The following is a 16,827-nucleotide window of genomic DNA, read 5'->3' on the forward strand; positions in this document are numbered from 1 at the left end:
TTAGGACATCAAAAGTAGCTGTGTTATGCAGGATTCCTTATTCATTCACAGCAACTACAATGTGTTTCTTCAATCCATGTGTGAGATGGATTTATATAATGAACACACATTGCCTATGGTATTCTCAAAGGAATAAAAGATGAATGATCTGGTGCAGATATTCAGATAAAGTGAAATTATTAAGTATTTTATGAAGGAGCCATGTAAAGGCACATTATTGCTGTAGTACATTGAAGTTACAAATTGTGCACTTTTAAACAAACTTGTATAGTGTTTAGTGAGAAGAGACTTTTCTTGAGATTACTGTGCTTAACAAATCCCAAACAATGTGCAAGTTATTTATTCAGTCATCTGCAATTTATGTACCCATTAAATGTGTACTTTTTTAAAGCTGGGTGATAGTAATTTTCCATGAAATGTATCACATTGCAGACAAGCTTTCAAATTGATTTTACATGTGGACTTATTAACATTTTTTTTATTTCCTAATCTTCAACCAAGTTAAATATCATCCAAGATGCAGAATCTGCCCAAGCTGCCCACAATTGTTCTTACAGTTCAGTGTGAGTGTGATGCCCTTTTATTTGTGCTGTCACATACAAGTTAGTCTCTCTTTATAATCAATACATCTACATTAACTGTGGTTGTTTTCACATAGCTTCTATTTGGAAAGATAATATTTGGCTAATGCTTTCCACAAGGCTTGCAAATAAATTTATGCACCTGCCTGTTTGAGCAATTAAAACTTGTGCTGGCAATGTCTTAAACTGTGATCAGACTTGAATGACACAGGAGAGCAAAGCAAACTTACAGAATTGAATGAACTGAATGAGCTGAACAAAAGTGCAAAGAGATTATCTAATAACCATAAGAATGTAGCTATGGTTGCTTCATGATAATTCACTGTCAGTTTTTCTGACATACATTTTGATTCAAAAGATGTGAGTATTACTGGTAAGTATGCATTCATTGTCCATTTCCAACTTCCTGTGATGAAGATTTCATTGTTAAACAGCTATGGTATTTATCGTGAAGTCATCCACTTCCAGGATTTAAAATTACTGTCTGTAATGGTTACAATAACATACTTCCTTGTCAGGATGGTCTCTGATTTGGTGAAAATGTGTGGGTGTTGCTGTTCAGAGACGGCTATCCTTGTTCTTCTAGATTATGTGATTGGGGTGTACTGCAGGGAAAGTCATGAAAGTTGCTACTGTAGATTTTGTAAGTAATAATATCTGCAGCCTTGATAGGAGATGGAGCGGATATGATCAGGGTTGGAAGGGATGTTTCTTGCTGTTGATGCAGCTGGATTTATCAAGGAAATATGAATGTAGCCTTCATACAGATAAATTATGCACAGAGGATAAAAAAGGGTTTGAAGAGTGCAAGAGTTGAATCATTGCTCATGAATACTCAGCATTTTACATACTCTTTAGAAAACCAGCATATATGAAGCTGAGCCACTCAAGTTTCTGGTCAATGGTAGTTCCTGGGACGTTGATGATGGGTGATTCAAACATAGAAAATTCAATTACAAATAATAAGAGGTCCTTACCTTGGAGATTGCTGTTGTTGGAAGCCATGTGACTTAAATGTAAATTCAGCTGCTAGCTACATCCAAACACTATTCAGATTTTGTTGAAGGTAGATATGATGCACTTCAATATCAGGAGAATCTGGACCAAACACTCTTCAGAGCACAATGAATGCACTAATTCTGCACTCATGATAGAGAGAAGGTTGTGGAGAGCAGTATTCTGCTGTCATCAGGAAGAAGTTACGGGAGCCTTAGGAGCAAGAAAGCTGCGAGTGAACGGCTGTTTTTCCGGAGCGAAGGCAGTTTTTTTACTACTCGGGGTAAAAGAGAGGCAAGACTGCGCAGGCACGTGACATCAGCCAGTACAGCGCGAAAGGTTTAAAAAGAAGATCACCCTATCCAGCAGGCAGCGTTAGGAGTGGGCAGCAGAGTGAGCGGCAGCAGAGTGATAGGGCTTTGGCTCAATGGGCTTAGGCGGTAGTGGAATGAGGCGAGGTAGGTTTACCTGTGTTATTTGCAGAAAGGAGGAAGTATGTGTGTGAGGCCAGTTTTCTGTGCATGGTGACAGATGTGGGAGGTCCTGGAGTCTCCCAACCTCCCAGACGACCATATCTGCGCCAGGTGTGTCGAGCTGCAGCTCCTAAGGAACCAAGTTAGGTAACTGGAGATGCAACTCGATGACCTTCGCCTGGTCAAAGAGAACGAGGAAGTGATAGAAAGGAATTATAGGCAGGTGGTCACACCTGGGCCATGGGAGACAGACAAGTGGGTCATAGTCAGGAGGGGGAAGGGGAAGAGTCAAGTACTAGAGAGTACCCCAGTGGCTGTACCCCTTGACAATAAGTACTCCTGTTTGAGTACTGTTGGGCGGGGGGAACAGCCTACCTGGGGGAAGCGACAGTGGCCTTGCCTCTGGCACAGAGTTTGGCCTTCTGGCTCAGAAAGGTAAGGAAAGGAAGAGGAAGGCACTAGTGATAGGGGACTCTATAGATAGGGGATCAGACAGGCTATTCTGTGGACGCAGGAAAGAAACTTGGATGGTAGTTTGCCTCCCAGGTGCCAGGGTCCGGGATGTTTCAGATGCCGTCCAAGATATCCTGCAGTGGGAGGGAGAACTTCCAGAGGTCGTGGTACATATTGGTACCAATGACATAGGTAGGAAAAGGGAAGAGGTCCTGAAAAAAGTCTACAGGGAGTTAGGAAGGAAGTTGAGAAGCAGGACTGCAAAGGTAGTATCTCGGGATTACTGCCTGTGCCACGTGACAGTGAGAACAGGAATAGAATGAGGTGGAGGATAATTGTGTGGCTGAGGGTATGGGGCAGGGGGCAGGGATTCAGATTTCTGGATCAGATTTCTGGATCATTGGGACCTCTTTTGGGGCAGATGTGACCTGTACAAAAAGGACAGGTTGCACTTGAATCCCAAGGGGACCGATATCCTGGCGGGGAGGTTTGCAAAGGCTACTGGGGAGAGTTTAAACTATAATTGTTGGGGGGTGGGAACCGAACTGAAGAGACTGGGGAAGAGGAGGTTGGCTCACAAATAGAGAAAGCTTATAGACAGTGCGAGAGGAAGGATAGGCAGGTGATAGCGAAGGGATGTGCTCAGACTGATGGTTTGAGTTGTGTCTATTTTAACACAAGGAGTGTTGTGAACAAAGCAGATGAGCTTAGAGCGTGGATCAGTACTTGGAGATATGACGTGGTGGCCATTACAGAGACTTGGATGGCTCAGGGACAGGAATGGTTACTTCAAGCGCCGGGTTTTAGATGTTTCAGAAAAGACAAGGAGGGAGGCAAAAGAGGTGGGGGCGCGGCACTGTTGATCAGAGATAGTGTCAAGGCTGCAGAAAAGGTGGACACCATGGAGGGATTGTCTACTAAGTCTCTATGGGTGGAGGTTAGGAACAGGAAGGGGTCAATAACTTTACTGGGTGTTTTTTATAGGCAGCCCAATAGTAACAGGGATATCGAGGAGCAGTTTGGGAAAGGTGTAATAATAACAGGGTTGTTGTGTTGGGAGATTTTAACTTCCCAAATATTGATTGGCATCTCCCTAGAGCAAGGGGTTTAGTTGGGGTGGAGTTTGTAAGGTGTGTTCAGGAAGGTTTCTTGACACAATATGTAGATAAACATACAAGAGGAGAGGCTGTACTTGATTTGGTATTGGGAAATAAATCTGGTTGAGTGTCAGATCTCTCAATGGGAGAGCATTTTGGAGAGAATGATCATAATTCTATCTCCTTTACAATAGCATTGGAGAGAGATAGGAACAGACTAGTTAGAAAATCGTTTAATTAGAGTAAGGGGAATTATGAGGCTATCAGGCAGGAAATTGGAAGCTTAAATTGGAAACAGATGTTCTCAGGGAAAAGTACGGAAGAAATATGGCAAATGTTCAGGGGATATTTGTGTGGAGTTCTGCATAGGTATGTTCCAATGAGACAGGGACATTATGGTAGGGTACCGGAACCGTGGTGTACAAAGGCTACAGCCAAATCTAGTCAAAAAGAACAGAAAAGCTTACAAAAGGTTCAGAGAACTAGGTAATGTTAGAGATCTAGAAGATTATAAGGCTAATAGGAAGGAGTTTAAGAAGGAAATTAGGAGAGCCAGAAGGGGCCATGAGAATGCCTTGGCAGGCAGGATTAAGGAAAACCCCAAGGCATTCTACAAGTATGTGATGAGCAAGAGGATAAGATGTGAAAGAATAGAACCTATCAAGTGTGACCATGGGGAAGTGTGTATGAAACCGGAGGAAATAGCAGAGGTACTTAATGAATACTTTACTTCAGTATTCACTGTGGAAAAGGATCTTGGTCATTGTAGTGATGACTTGCAGCAGAGTGAAAAGCTTGAACATGTAGATATTAAGAAAGAGGATGTGCTGCAGCTTTTGGAAAGCATCAAGTTGGATAAGTCACCAGGACCGGATGAGATGTACCCCCGGCACTGTGGGAGGCGAGGGAGGAGATTGCTGAGCCTCTGGTGATGATCTTTGCATCATCAATGGGGATGGGAGAGGTTCTGGAAGACTGGAAGGTTGCGGATGTTGTTCCTTTATTCAAGAAAGGGAGTAGAGATAGCCCAAGAAATTAAAGACCAGTAAGTCTTACCTCAGTGATTGGAAAGTTGATGGAGAAGATCCTGAGAGGCAGGATTTATGAACACTTGGAGAGGTATAATATGATTAGGTATAGTCAACATGGTTTTGTCAAGGGCAGGTCGTGCCTTACGAGCCTGATTGAATTTTTTGAGGCTGTGACTAAACATATTGATGAAGGAAGAGCAGTAGATGCAGTGTATATGGATTTCAGCAAGGCATTTGATAAGGCACCCCTTGCAAGGCTTATTGAGAAAGTAAGGAGCCATGGGATCCATGGGGACTTTGGGAACTGGCTTACCCACAGAAGGCAGGGAGTGATTGTAGATGGGTTATATTCTGCATGGAGGTCAGTCATCATTGGAGTGCCTCAGGGTTCTGTTCTGGGACCCTTACTCTTCGTGATTTTTATAAATGACCTGGATGAGGAAGTGGAGGGATGTGTTAGTAAGTTTGCTGATGACACAAAGGTTGGAGGTGTTGTGGATAGTGTGGAGGGCTGTCCGAGGTTACAGAGGGACATAGATAGGATGTAAAACTGGGCTGAACAGTGGCAGCTGGAGTTCAACCCAGATAAGTGTGAAGTGGTTCATTTTTGTAGGTCAAATATAATGGCAGAATATAGTATTAATGGTAAGACTCTTGGGAGTGTGGAGGTTCAGAGGGATCTTGGGGTCTGAGGCCATAGGATGCTCAAAGCAGCTGTGTTGGTTGACTCTGTGGTTAAGAAGGCGTACGGTGTATTGGCCTTCATCAATTGTGGAATTGAGTTTAGGAGCTGAGAGGTAATGTTCAGCTATATAGGACCTGGTCAGACCCCACTTGGAGTACTGTGCTCAGTTCTGGTCACCTCTTTACAGGAAGGATGTGGAAGCCATAGAAAGGGTGCAGAGGAGATTTACAAGGATGTTGCCTGGATTGTGGAGCATGCGTTATGAGAATAGGTTGAGTGAACTTGGCTTTTTCTCCTTGGAGCGACAGAGGATGAGAGGTGACCTGATAGAGGTGTATAAGAATATGAGAGGCATTGATCATGTGGATAATCGGAGGCTTTTTCCTAGGGCTGAAATGGTTGCCACAGGAGGACACAGATTTAAGGTGCTGGAGAGCGGGTACTGAGGAGATGTCAGGGGTAAGTTTTTTACTCAGATAGTGGTGAGTGCATGGAATGGGCTGCCGGCAATGGTGGTGGAGGTAGATATGATAGGGTCTTTTAAGAGACTTTTGGATAAGTACATGGAGCTTAGAAAAATTGAGGGCTTATAGGTAAGCCTAGTAATTTCTAAAGTAGGGACATGTTCGGCACCACTTTGTGGGCTGAAAGGCCTGCATTGTGCTGTAGATTTTCTATGTTTCTATGTTTCTATGGCTCACACCACCAGGTTCAGAAACAGTTATTTCCCCTCTACCATCAGGCTCTTGAACCAAAGCGGATAACTTCACTCAACTTCACTTGCCTCCATCATTGAAATGTTCCCACAACCTACAGACTCACTTGCAAGAATTCTTCATCTCATGTTCTCAATATTTATTTCTTATTTATTTATTACTATTTCTTTCTTTTTTTATTGGCACAGTTTGTTGTCTTTTGCACACTGCTTGAACACTCAAGATGGTGCAGTCTTTCACTGGTTCTATTTTGGATTTATTGGACATGCTTACAAGAAATACGTATTTTGATAATAAATTTACTTTGGACTTTGAAGATGCTGATCGAAGGATGAGAAAACACATTGTGTTACTTAGGTTATTTATACTGATTTAATTCTCATTGACCTACCAAACTACTAATTAAAAAGTGCAAATACTGCTTATTTAAACCTTAGTTATGGATTTGTTAAAAAATTATAGGCCAGATTGTGCTGCTGAATATCCATTACTTTCAAAGAGAATATCTATTTGCCATGTATACATCAAGACAATTCAGATTTCCATGTGAATGTGATGAAATTTCTGATGAGCCAGCAGTATTTTGTGTCTTACTCAGTCGAAGGACCAGATACACTTTACTTAATGGTTGGTCCCATTAATTTGAAAGTAGCTCCAAATATTCATTAAAAAAGATGCTCTGTTTTTTTTTGTTTCATTTTGTTTATTTCACTGTAATTATACAGTTTTAGTTAATTAACTGACAGAAGTTTAAAGTGCTTATATATAAAGTACTTAAAATAAATTTATTTATCTTTTTTGAAAATTAACTTTTCATATTTAAGTCATTTAACCAAATTGGTACTAATGCATATCACAAGTCCTGGATGTGCAACCACTGATGCCAGGTGGACAGTCTCTGAAGAATGGCTGAGGTCACCCATCTTGTAAAGACAAGGCCCAGAAGAAGGCAATGGCAAAACCACTTCTGTAGAAAATCTTCCAAGAACAATCATGGTAATGGAGGATCATGATTGCCCATGTTATATGACGCAGCAGATAATGATGATGATGACGAAACAAGTTCATTTGTTTGAAGCCGATTTTCACTTAATAACAAAGAAATTGACATTTAGCTGCATGTGCTGTGTGGAGGTGCTTCAAGAGGCGATACTTAGATACCTGATCACCAGCTGCAGGCCACTCCAGCCCACAGGGGTCTGCAGGTTTAGCTCAAGTGCCAAGTATTGGCAATATGTTCAATGAAGCATGGCTGGCTCTGCAGAGAGAAATATCAGCAAAAGGGAACATTGCTCAAACGTTAGATACTTTGAATGAAGCACTGATAAATTGTGACAAATATAGTCAACAGAAGACTGAACTACAGAAAGCAAACAATAACATTTAAGTGGAAGACAACCCAAATTAAAATGGTTCAAGTTCAGATTAGACTGCATCCTGATATCTTGCTCAGCTAAGTTAGTGAAGTGCTTTTGAAACTATTCAAAGCAATAGAAAGTTCAGTACTTCTGGAGAACATTTCATAACCACGATGTCATGAAATGCTTTATAGCCCATGAAGTGTTGTTACCATGTAAGTAAGAAATCTGGGAGCTAGGTTGATCATTTTAAATAGCAGTGCCAGAATTTGTTTTTCTTTGTTGTCTCAAGGAATAAATAATTGCCAGTACGTCAAAGAATTTGCCTTGCTTTTGTTTGTTGGTATTTTTCTCGATCTGGCATCGGTGACAAGGCCCATCTTAAGTTATTCTTGAAACAGTCTCCTGGTTCATTTCACAGGGCTCAGCCAAACTGACATAAACCAGACCAGGAAAAGGCAACAACTCTCTTCCTGAGGAAATCTGGTGAACAAGGTGGCTTTAGTTTTAATGCTGTCATCAGTACTCCTCACGGGTTTTTACCCCTCAACCATCAAGCTCTTGAAACAGAGGGGATAACTCCACTCAACTTCTCTCACCCCATCTGTGAACTGTTCCCATAGATGATGGACTCACTTTTAAGGACTCTTCATCTAATGTTCTCAATATTTATTGCTGACTTATTTATTATTATTTCTCTTTCATATGTGTAGAGTTTGTTCTCCTTTGCACACTGTTGTTTGTCTGTCGTTTTGGGTGTGGTCTTTCATTGCTTCCATTGTGTTTCTTGCATTTACCATGTATGCCTGCAAGAAAATGAATCTCAGGGTTATATATATATGTAATTTGATAATAAATTTACTTTGAATACTAAACTTTGAAATTATTAACTGAACTTACACTCACAGCTGCTATGGTAAGATTTGATTGCAGGACTCTGGATTGATAGTCCAGGTTTCTGGATCAGTAGTCCAGAAATTTAGTGAACACAACACTAGCATAGGATTGATGTCCTCTACCTGAAAAACTGTGGGCTGTATCAAAGGTGGTGTTGAATCAGCATACAGGAGTGAGATTGAAAATTTGGCTGAGTGGTGTAACAACAATAACCCCTCACTCAATGTTATTAAGACTAAGGAACTGATAATAGACTTCAGAAGAGGGAAACCAGAGATCCATGAGCCAGTAATCTTCGGTGGATCAGAAGTGGAGAGGGTCAGTAATTTTAAATTCCTGGGTGTCACTATCTCAGAGGGCCTGTCTTGAACCAATCATATAAATATAATTGTGATGAAAGCACAACAGCACCTCTAATTTTGCAGGAGCCTGTAGAGATCCAACATGTCATCAAAAACCTTGGCAAACTTCTATAGATGTGTGGTGTAAACTGCACTTACGGGCTGCATTACATCCTATATAACCATATAACAATTACAGTACAGAAACAGGCCATCTCGGCCCTTCTAGTCCGTGTCGAACTCCTACTCTCACCTAGTCCCACTGACCTGCACTCAGCCCATAACTCTCCATTCCTTTCCTGTCCATATAGCTATCCAATTTACCTTTAAATGACAACATCGAACCGACCTCAACCACTTCTGCTGGAAGCTCATTCCACACAGCTACCACTCTGTGAGTAAAGAAGTTCCCCCTCATGTTACCCCTAAACTTTTGCCCTTAAACTCTCAACTCATGTCCTCTTGTTTGAATCTCCCCCACTCTCAATGGAAAAAGCCTATCCACGTCAACTCCATCTATCATTATTCTAAATATCTCTGTCAAGTCCCCCCTCAACCTTCTACGCTCCAAAGAATAAAGACTCAACTTGTTCAACCAGTCTCTGTAACTTAGGAGATGAAACCTAGGTAACATTCTAGTAAATCCTCTCTGTACTCTCTCAATTTTGCTGACATCTTTCCTATAATTCGGTGACCAGAACTGTACACAATACTCCAAAATTGGCCTTACCAATGCCTTATACAATTTCAACATTACATCCCAACTCCTATACTCAATGCTTTGATTTATAAAGGCCAGCATACCAAAAGCTTTCTTCACCACCCTATCCCCATGAGATTCCACCTTCAGGGAACTGTGCACCATTATTCCTAGAACCCTCTGTTCTACTGCATTCTTCAATGCCCTACCATTTACCATGTACATCCTATTTTGATTAGTCCTACCAAAATGTAGCACTTCATATTTATCAGCATTAAACTCCATCTGCCATCTTTCAGCCCACTCTTCTAACTGGCCTAAATCTCTCTGCAAGCTTTGAAAACCTACTTCATTATCCACAACTCCACCTATCTTAGTATCGTCTGCATACTTACTAATCCAATTTACCACCCCATCATCCAGATCATTAATATATATGACAAACAACATTGGATGCAGTACAGATCCCTGAGGCACACCACTATTCACTGGCCTCCAATCTGACAAACCATTTTACTACTTCAATATTAATACCTAACAATTGAACCTTCCTAACTAACCTTCCATGTGGAACCTTGTCGAAGGCCTTACTGAAGTACATATAGACAATATCCACTGCTTTACCCTCGTCAACTTTCCTGGTAACATCTTCAAAAAATTCAATAAGATTTGTCAAACATGACTTTCCATGCACAAGTCCATGTTGACTGTTCCTAATCAGGCCCTGTCTATCCAGATAATTATATATACCATCTCTAAGAATACTTTCCATCAATTTACCCACCACTGACGTCAAACTCACAGGCCGATAATTGCTTGGTTTATTCTTAGAACCCTCTTTAAACAATGGAACAACATCAGCAATACGCCAATCCTCCGGCACCATCCCTGTTTCTAATGACATTTGAAATATTTCTGTCAGAGCCCCTGCTATTTCCACACTAACTTCCCTCGAGGTCCTAGGGAATGTCCTGTCAGGACCCGGAGACTTATCCACTTTTATATTCCTTAGAAGCGCCAGTACTTCCTCTTCTTTAATCATCATAGTTTCCATAACTACCCTACTTGTTTCCCTTCCCTTACACAACTCAATATCCTTCTCCTTAGTGAATACCGAAGAAAAGAAATTGTTCAAAATCTCCCCCATCTCTTTTGGCTCCGCATATAGCCATCCACTCTGATTCTCTAAGGGACCAATTTTATCCCTCACTATCCTTTTGATATTAATATAACTGTAGAAACCCTTTGGATTTACTTTCACCTTACTTGCCAAAGCAACCTCGCATCTTCTTTGAGCTTTTCTAATTTCTTTCTTAAGATTCTTTTTACATTCTTTATATTCCTCGAGTACCTCATTTACTCCAAGCTGCCTATATTTATTGTAGACATCTCTCTTTTTCCAAACCAAGTTTCCAATATCCCTTGAAAACCATAGCTCTCTCAAACTTTTAACCTTTCCTTTCAACCTAACAGGAACATAAAGATTCTATACCCTCAAAATTACACCTTTAAATGACCTCCATTCCTTCCCATTATCCCAATCCACTCCTTCTAAATCCTTTCGCATCTCCTCAAAGTTAGCCTTTCGCCAATCAAAAATCTCAACCCTGCGTCCAGTCCTATCCTTCTCCATAATTCTCCATAATCCTGGTATAGGAACACCAATGCTTTTGAGTGGAAAATCCTACAAAAGGTAAAGGATTTGGCCCAGTAAATCACGGGTAAAATCCTCCCGACCATCGAGTGCGTCTACGTGAAACGCTGTTGTAGAAAAGCAGCATCCATCATCAAAGATACTCACCACCCAGGCCATGCTCTTTTCTCTCTGCTGCCAACAGGTAGAAGGTACAAGAGCCTTAGGACTTGCAGCACCAGCCTCAGCAATAGCTGCTACCTCTCAACCATCAAGCTCTTGAACAAAAGAGGATAACGACACTCATTTAAGGATTCTTTTATCTTGTTATTTCATGCTTGTTATTTATTGCTATTTATTTATTATCTGCATTTGCACAGCTTGTTTACAGTTCACATTTCCTGATATTTACAGTTGCTGTTCTATAGATTTGCTCAGTATGCCCACAGAAATAATATCTCGGAGTTGTATGTGCTGGCACGTATGTAGTCTGATAATAAATTTTACTTTGAACTTTGAAGCCCCTGCTTAAGACTGCAACCAAACTTTCTGAGATAAAAGTGCTTCCATGTAGCCTTATCTAAAACCAACAAATGTGTATAATTCTGGTATTGCACACTTCAGAGGCTGATTATCAATAACTTTAGTAATAAAGTGGCTTTTTAAAAAATGTCAATGAAACAATGTTTCAAATAGTTCACAGACTTTCAAGTTATTCTCAAAGTTGAAAGTAAATTTATTATCAAAGTATGTATATGCCACAATATACTACCCTGAGACTCATTTTCTTGCAGGCATTCACAATAGATACACAGGTACACAATAGAATCAATGAAAGACTACACACAAATAAAGATGAACAAATAGCCAATGTGCGAAAGAAGATAAACTGCTCAAATACAAATAATAATAATAAATGTAATTATCTACAAAGAGTAACTAATCAAGATCCTTTATTTTCTAAATACTGTTAAATATCTTTAATGTTTGAGTTGGCTGTCCATTCCTGGGTCTTCTAGCAGTTAGGTGATTGCTGTTCTAGTGACGCAGCAGCCACTCAGTTCTACAGCACAGAGTTATGTTCGCCTTAATTATCTGATAAAAGTTTGGGTGGATCCTGGATATGCAAACATCTGCCTTACGGTGCAGAGTACAGTTTTCCTGCCATTTGTTCTCCGGCTATTAACTTTTGTAACATATACATATTTCCTCAATGCTTTGATAACAATAATGATAAGAAGTTACTTATTATTATTTCACAGAAGTATATACAGCACATTATAGGAACATGTGACATAGTGCACCATTTGGGCCATATGTAAAAAGAAATCTAGTGCTACTGCATAAGCATAAAATATTTTGTATGATAAATATATCCTGAAAACCTTTGATTTAAATTTCACATCTTTCATTCAGACACTGCTTTCCATATTATTTTGCTCAAATAAACTCTGACAGCCACAAACTTTCCATAACCACAGTATAATTACAATCATATTCTGGCAAAGTAAAAACAAATTTTTATTGCCACCTTACAAATAAACAATCCTTCACTAGTTTACAGAGTGGTAGAGCATGCAGAAACCTTTAGTTGTGCTGGTGCTGCCAACGTCAGACTGAGGAGATTCCTGGGAATAGTCTCTGTTAGGAGTTGCAATGATACCACTCACTGTCAAAAATGGAGGAATCATATATTTTTCTGTGAATGATTAATTAATAGAGTGTGGCTCCATCTGCCAGCTCAGTTTTCAACAGAGGCGATCTGATTGTTCAGTACTTGAATTTAAATATGATACAATTGTCTGGCAGATTTCTATTTATTTAAGTTTAGGTTATTTAACTTCAGCAGGCTGGGGTACACAACTACTGTTTGTAGCAGGCTCTTTTCTGAGGTCAAGTTGCCAATATAATATTAAATATTTGGTGCTAGTGTAGTATCACTAATGTCAAAATGTGGTATAATTAGGACTTAAAAATGTTAAAGTGAGTGTTTTGATAGTGACATTCAGAGTAACCTTTGGGGTTGAAGTGTGTTACTAGGCAACAGTAATTGAACGCTTCTGGTAGACAGCAGTTGTGTTGCTCAAGCAGAGAGAAAATACAGATACACCTCAGATCAACCCAACTGCTTCTGCATGGTGGGGCTTGAATCATGGCTTTGAGAGTTATATATTTCACCCACAATTACTGACTCCGCAGGAGAAAGAGTACCTTGAATAAAACTGGTACAAACTATATAAAAAAAAACTTCACCTTCTTGGACAGAACAGCCAAAATGAAGTTTACAAATATACATTCTGAGTTTAACCACCTAGGACATGCCCTCTTCTCATTGCTACCATTAGAGAGGAAGCACAGGAGCCCATACTCAATATTTTAGGATAACTTATTCCCCTGCACCATCAGATTTCAGAATGTAAAATGAATACATAAACACTACAGTATCTCACTATTTTTAATCTCTTCGCACTATATATATATATATTTCTTGTTATAATTTATAAGTTACTTTAAGTATTGCAATGACCTGCTGTCACAAAACAAGAAATTTCATGACATATGTTGGTGATAAAGAACCGCATTCTGACTTTGTTTCTGTTGATACCTATCATTTCTGAAGAATAGTGACACAGCTATTCAGATAAGAATTTGGTAACAACACTTTGACTTACTTGATTAAATTTCGTTCCTTCTCTGTGAGACCACTGGCTAGAGCTTCCTCAAAAGTTTGTCAATGAAAAAAAATACGGAAAACCTTATTTACTAAACAAGGACGCACTGGGTAAAAAAAGAGATCCATCTGTTTATTGCTCATTTGAAGGCCCCTTTGAATGTTCCACAATGTTTTAATGAAGTACTGTTGAAGCATAATTGCTAATAAATTATAAGAAACACATCAAGTCCAAAAAACAATAATGGGATAGTTAAATGCTGATTATGTGATAAAAACTGCTTATCATATAAGAGATTGCATGTCCACTCTTTGAAATTTTGGCAAGGAATCTTTGATTGTCTCTTTAGTGAACAGACCAGGCCTTAACTTTACTCATTCGAAAGATGCACTGTGGAGAGTGCAACACATCCTCAATATTTCATCTGAGAGTCAGCGGTCTATGGATCAACATTTCAAACCACAAACCCATGGCTCAGAGGCAAGTGTGTTACCAACTGAGCCACAGCTGACAGTGTAAAAAACCTTCAACCAATACAGAAAATATGATAAAACAGTGCTTCTATTTTCCTGCAAGCCAGAGAACTGCATGACTTTGAAAAGTGATATTTTTGCCAGATTGATGTCATATGAATGCACTTGCAACTGATAAGCAATTAGACAGCACCTGGAATAATGCTGCTGAACCCACTTTAGGCATCAAATAAGCCACTTAATCAGCATTAAACACTTATGGTTTGCAAATCCATCTGTGAAGTGCATAGCAGTGCGCAAAGGAGCAGATGAAGATTTGCTGAAGAGGCCTGCAGGTTTTCTTCAAAGCACTAAACAAAATGCACAACACAGAAAACAGCCATTTGGTACAGCTCCTCTTACCCCCTCTTCAACTATCCCTTTCTCTTTCATGTGCTAGTCTATTCTTTCCCTACCTTAATTGCTTCCTGCGCAAATTCCACATTCCAGTCACTTTGATTAAAGAGGTTTCTTCTAAATTCCTTTTTGGATTTATGAGTGGCTCTCATATGACTTTTCTGTTTGAGAAGAATGGAATGGTGAAATGCTTTCTTTGAGGCAGCCTAACAACAGTAAAGAGCATTCACAGATGTTGGACAACACGGCACAGAAGTGGCTCTATGATGTTATAAGTACACTGACCTGTTAAGAAGTGCCAGCAGTTCTCTGACTACAACCAAACTATAAAGTGATACAGTTCACAAAGTAATTGAGTGATTGCAGGACAGTAGGAGATTGTTTAGTCCACTGAGTGTGCTCCTCTATCTAAGTGCAATCCAACTCATCCCACACTAATGTTCTTTCTCCATAGTCCTGTAAACTCTTTTCTTTTGGATACTTATTCAGCTCCCTTTGGACGTTAGAAATGGTCAATTAATTAGACTCCACAAGTTACTTCTAGTATAGATGGGTGGTAGAATGGATGGGAAGGGGGAGAACAGGTTAAAAGGAAAATTAGTGAGAGAATGAAAGCATTTTGTGAGAGGGCGTAGATTCACCATGGGCCAAAGCATCTCCAAAGGAATAATAAGCAATTGAATCTGCTTCCTGCACTACCAGTGCATTCCAGATGTTTCCTCATGTCACTTCCGATTCTTTTTCCAATCACTTTCATTCACCGTCTCCTTTGTTTTGAGTCCTTCAACAAAGTGAACAGTTTCTATCTGTTTTTTCTCTCTCTCTCTAATTCATGATTTTTCATACTTATATCAGATCTCCCCACAGCTTCCTCTTTTTCAAGGAGAATAAACTCAGCTTAGTGTTGCACCCACATGAGTAAAGCTCCTCAACCTGGAATCATATTGCCAAGTCTCTTCTGCATCTTCTCCAAAACCTTCTCATTTTTCCTAATGGGTAGTGTGTAGTTGTGTCCAATGATGGTGACGTCAGCTCAGGCCTGAGAGGCCAGAGTCGGGCATTTTCATGCCTTACAAAGTGCGGAATGAGAGACCGTGTGGCGTGCCACTCCTCACACAAACTAATGTTTTATAAAGGCTCATCATGATTTCCCTGTTCTTGTACTCTGTACCTGTATTTATAAGGTAATGACAAATAATGCTGGACACAGTCAGAAGGTCAGGCAGCATCTTTAGAAAGAGAAACAGACTTCTACTTTTCAGGTCAAAATCCCTTTGTCAGTTTTATGAAGTTGAAGATCCAGTATGTTTTTATTTTAACAAATTATAACCTGTCCTGATACGTTCAGAGACCTGTGCACTTATAACACCAGATATCTCTGGTCTTGCGTCTCTTAGAGAATTGTGCCTTCTAGTTTACGATTCTTCAGCCAATGTGTCATTCTTGGATTAAGATGTCATTGTCACATATCTACCCCGCCCACCAATCTCCCTGAAACCTATTACTGTCCTCTTCATTGCTAATATGCCTCTAAGTTTGAGTCAGCACAAATTTGGAAACTGTGCCCTCACCACTCAAACCCAAATTTTCTCTGTGCTTTACAAAAAGCTGTCATCTGACTGACTTCGAGGGAATTCAACAGTGTACTCCATTTTTGTACTAAAGATAATCTTTCCCTACTACTATGTTTTCTGTCAACTAATGTTTGTTTATTTATTTATCTACTGAGACACGGAATAGGCGCATCTAACCCTTCAAGCCATGCCATCCAGCAACACCCACCGCCACCCCCACCAATTTTACCTTAGCCTAAACACAGGAAAACTTACAACGACCAATTAATCTAACAACCAGTATGTTTTTGGACAGTGGGAGGAAATGAGAGCACCCAGAGAAAACCTACACAGTCTTGGGGAGAACATACAAACTTCCTACAGACAGTGGCGGGAATTGAACCCAGATCACAGGTACAGTAAAGCGTTGTGCTAACTACAACGCTACTGTGGTAAGGTAGCAGCATGCATGGTTGCAGTGGCCACTGCAGGTCCAACCAAAGATGTAATTTTTTCATCCTTTATGTCCTTATAACAATTGCAAGACATTGCTGCTTATCAAGAACATCAAGTACTGCAGATCAACCCCAACAGCGAGTTGCTCAGTATTGATGGAGCTGGACTTGGTGCAGACTGTATTGCCATCTGATACAGGAAGGCATTGGAGTCAGTGCACAGCAGGCTATCTGAGTGAGTGATTATCTTGGACATTTTTCTTGTCATTACAGGACCCTGTTGGATATTGGTAATATAGAATACTGCAAGTCCCATT

This window comes from Mobula hypostoma, chromosome 13 (genome assembly GCF_963921235.1).
Source record: "Mobula hypostoma chromosome 13, sMobHyp1.1, whole genome shotgun sequence".
NCBI lineage: Eukaryota > Metazoa > Chordata > Chondrichthyes > Myliobatiformes > Myliobatidae > Mobula > Mobula hypostoma.